We start from the raw sequence: 4,568 nt of genomic DNA on the forward strand, positions 1-4,568 counted from the left end.
CCATGAAATCCTTCTGATGAAGAGAAGACATGTTCTCCCTCACTTCATTTCTTGCCTTCTTGTAACGAGCCTCACATCTATTGTGATGGGCTTTAAGTTTCTGCAGGCGACGAGCTGGACGCGTTTCATCCTATAAAATACAGAAAACAAGCATTTGTAAATGTCCACATCTGTGAAATTAAACAGATTGGAGACACAGCAAAAGGCCCCAGATATAACTGGAACCTTCCCACATTGAGAATGATGCCTCCAGGTGAAACATTAAGTCAATGATCAGCAGCTACTGTTCTTAAGGGTTGCTACAGCACACCTCATTCAAATCAATTCATTCTCCAATAGCTTGTTAGCAAACATTTGTTAATGATCCATTAATTTGGATCCAGTGTGGTGGAACAGGAAAACATCTTTGCAGGACACCAGCCTTAATGGTCAGTTTAAAAAGTAGAAGTGAACCAGCAGAGTATTAAAAAAATTTCACAATATATTGAAAATCAGAATTCTTAACGGGCCTGATTTAGTCATCATCTATAATCCAGAACACAAACACAAAGTGCAAACAGATATCCCAAATTCAATATGACAAGCGTTTATCAAAATGATCTTTTTCAAGCATTTCTCTACATAACATTTTTGCCACTTCTCTACAGTGAAAATAACTTTCACCACTCTAGGATTAGAAATGTATTTTTGATGCACATGTTCAGTGGTGAAGAACATTTCTGGGCTTTTATTTAGAACAATATCTAAATTAGCTACGCAGTATGAAGAATGAGCTGAAATACTATCACATCCTTTGAAGTTATTCATAGGCACACTTACCATTTGCCTCTGCTGTGGATCAAGTCCATATCTCTTATCTGTACCTGAAATTTAAAAAGAGAAAAAAGTTAATGCCACCTTAAAACAATTCAGAGGCTCTGCACCTCCTATATTTTGTCTTCTCAAAATATTTCTCGGTCTTATCAGTAGGTTACAAATGTTGCATTTGGAATTATAAATAAATCTCCAACCTGCAGTATTCAATAATTTCAACAATTCTTTAATATTTCTAACTTTTTCAATTTAATACTCAAGATTGGAACAACTATATTAAATGTTATTAAATAAAATTAGCAAAGCCAGAACAAGTCAACAATGGTCAAAGGCAAAAAGGAAAGCAGTTGAGGTGGATTCTACCAACGCTCCCCCTTCCTGTCAGAGATGACAACACAAATCTCTATTTCATGGATATTTAGAAACAACTGGCATTTGAAATAAAATCACCAAAGGACAGATGTGCTGAGCCTTTTCTTTAAGAAAAACCTGACTTAATACTCTTAAATAAAACATTAACTGATATTGTGGTAGCTTCTTCTATGCATCTAAAATCATTTAAAAATATATCATTTTAATAGACTTGTTGTCACACCTCCCTTCTCTCATCTGAGCAGTTATAATTCACATTATATTGATTTAGTGGAAACAATAATGCAAAACAACTTAAAGGTGGAAAAACATTGTGGGCTAATGCATTTTTCCCTGAGATAATTCACCTGTTAAACTGGAACAGCTGGATGTAGACTCCACTGCACCGTCACTCCTATCACTGGATCTACTTCTCTGGTTTGCATTTTCATGGAAGAAAACATGTAGTGGTTATAAGTCAGTGTCAAAACCCTGAAATTCATATTTCCAAAACAGATTTGACCCTTCACTGAAGGTATGATGCTAAAGTTAGTTTCAAATTCACACCTCCTGATTCATCCCAATATACTACCTACTATTACAAGAACCCATAAATCCCAGCCTTTATTATTTTAAAAAGGATGTAATCTGGTGTAATGTGGCCTGAAGGCCCTTCCCAGCAGAACCAACCTTTATGCACAAGGTATCCATTTACTACTCATGTTTTAGTTCCTCATGTCTATCGACTCTCAATTCAGAGCACATGTAAAAAGTTATTACCCTTTCAGTTACACAAGCAGGGTGACTGAAAATATTGCATATTCCTGATTTCTGCTCTATTAGGTTTGCAAGTTTGTAACAGCCTTTATTATTTTGCATTTGAGTCATTTTGGTGAGCAATCATATTGTAATAACTTATCCTTTTTTGGTTAATTGTCACTTTTATTTCTATTTATTTGCTGTAAGACTGGGCCTCAAAAATTGAAAACATGCATGCTTCTCATTAGCTGTAGCTAGGCTAATGTCCTAGCTAGCCATTCTAGTTAAACACAATTGAAAAAGTTGTTACAGATCGACACGTTTAAAAAGCATTTAAAAGTATATCTGACCGAGTGATATAATAGATAATAACTGGGAGTCCATTAAGACAACAATAATCTTACCATTTTCTTTAGCTGGATTGCTCCTCATTCCTCGGATGTTAGCATGAAGGTCTGAATTCCCTCCTTCGGTGCAGGTGTGTGGCAGGCAAAAAGGAGCGCTTGATTTAGGCTCCGGCAAAGGCCGAAGTTCCTGCTTGGTTGCAAAAAGCAGCTAGCGGAGGCTTAAGGCACAGTCCTGTGTTAATAACTAACACACCTTAACTTTGGCGTCACAACTCCACTGAGCATCAATTAAGTTATAAAACTAGAAAATTAATTAGTTAACTTTTATTATCTCCCAAAGTGTTGCTTCAGGTGATATTCTTTGTAATGAACATTTTGTAGGTTCCACACCAGTCAAATCTGCAAAGTTTGAGAGCAAGCTATAGAGGAATGTTGAGGGGGGGATGGGCATGGGTGAAATGGGGACATCAAATCTCAGGATGTGTGTGAGATGGCAGCCATTACAGAGAAACTGGGTGGAGGTGCTACAGTAAATCAGCAAATTATATGTGGATTAATAAATATATAAATTACAATAATTTGCATACTGATTCTCGATTCCTCTTATTCCTCCATTCTTTATCTTCAAACATTTTGCCATAATAGTTTAAACATGCTTTACTTTATAGTTCAGCATGTTTCCCATGGAGGGAATGCTGAGGGGGGATGGGCATGGGTGGAGTGGGGACATCAAATCTCAGGATTTGTGTGAGATGGCAGCCATTACAGAGAAACTGGGTGGAGGGCTGAAGTAGATAAGGAAAACTATATGTGGATAAATAAATACACTGCTCAAAAAATAAAAGGAACACTCAAACAACACAATATAACTCCAAGTAAATCAAACTTCTGTGAAATAAAACTGTCCACTTAGAAATCAAACTGATTGACAATCAATATCACCTGCTGTTGTGCAAATGGAACAGATAACAGGTGGAAATTATTTTCATATTTATTTCATTCATTCATATCTAGGATGTGTTATTTGAGTGTTCCCTTTATTTTTTTGAGCAGTATATATAAATGTGAGCCAGTCAACCTGTATGAGTAGCATGCTGATTCTTGATTCTTCTTGTCCCACCATTCTTTCAACCAAGCATTTTGCATCAAAAGTTCAAACATACTGGGTCAGTATGTTTGGGGGGATGGGCATGGGTGAAATGGGGACATCAAATCTCAGGATGTGTGTGAGATAGCCATTACAGAGAAACTGGGTGGAGGTGCTACAGCAAATCAGGAAATTATATGTGGATTAATAAATATATAAATCACAATAATTACTAATTCTTGATTCCTCTTATCACACCATTCTTTATCTTCAAACATTTTCCCATGGAGGGAATGCTGAGGGGGGGATGGGCATGGGGGAAATGGGGACGTCAAATCTCAGGATGTGTGTGAGACCGCAGCCATTACAGAGAAACTGGCTGGAGATGCTACAGTAAATCAGCAAATTATATGTGGATTAATAAATATATAAATCACAATAATTACTAATTCTTGATTCCTCTTATCCCACCATTCTTTATCTTCAAACATTTTCCCATGGAGGGAATGCTGAGGGGGGGATGGGCATGGGGGAAATGGGGACGTCAAATCTCAGGATGTGTGTGAGACGGCAGCCATCACAGAGAAACTGGGTGGAGGGCTGTTGCAGATAAGGAAAACTATATGTGGATAAATAAATACACTGCTCAAAAAAATAAAGGGAACACTCAAATAACACATCCTAGAACTGAATGAATGAAATAAATATGAAAATAATTTCCACCTGTTGTCTATTCCATTTGCACAACAGCAGGTGATCTTGATTGTCAATCAGTGTTGCTTTCTAAGTGGACAATTTGATTTCACAGAAGTTTGATTTACTTGGAGTTATATTGTGATGTTTGAGTGTTCCCTTTATTTTTTGAGCAGTATATATAAATGTAAGCCAGTCAACCTGTATGAGTAGCATGCTGCTTCTCGATTCCTCTTGTCCCACCATTTTATCTTCAACCAAGCACTTTGAATTAAAAGTTTAAAAATGCTATTTTATTGTTTTAACAAATCTAACTCAAACAGAGTCAGTCAAACAAATCAAATCCTTCTTTCAGCTACCTTGTCAAACCTGGAGAGACCAAAGGGTATGATGTCACCATTGGCCTTCTTAAGAGCTTGTGGAGCAAACCATTTGAAAAAGATGAGGGGAGTTGAGAAATACATAATACCAATTTATACTCAATTATGTTGAGCATATATGTTATTGAAATACTTACA

The 4,568-nt window shown here is 36.6% G+C and overlaps 1 long non-coding RNA gene across 1 annotated transcript; it reads right to left on the minus strand.

The window, feature by feature from the left end:
• Positions 1–847: 847 nt before the first annotated feature.
• LOC129366200 (uncharacterized) lies at positions 848–2,383 on the minus strand. Its single transcript, XR_008606591.1, has 3 exons — positions 2,328–2,383; positions 1,533–1,599; positions 848–863 (listed from the first exon to the last, which is right to left on the minus strand). It is a non-coding gene; the product is annotated as an uncharacterized LOC129366200 (long non-coding RNA).
• Positions 2,384–4,568: the final 2,185 nt, after the last annotated feature.

This window comes from Poeciliopsis prolifica, unplaced genomic scaffold (genome assembly GCF_027474105.1).
Source record: "Poeciliopsis prolifica strain line A6 unplaced genomic scaffold, Auburn_PproV2 SCAFFOLD014, whole genome shotgun sequence".
NCBI lineage: Eukaryota > Metazoa > Chordata > Actinopteri > Cyprinodontiformes > Poeciliidae > Poeciliopsis > Poeciliopsis prolifica.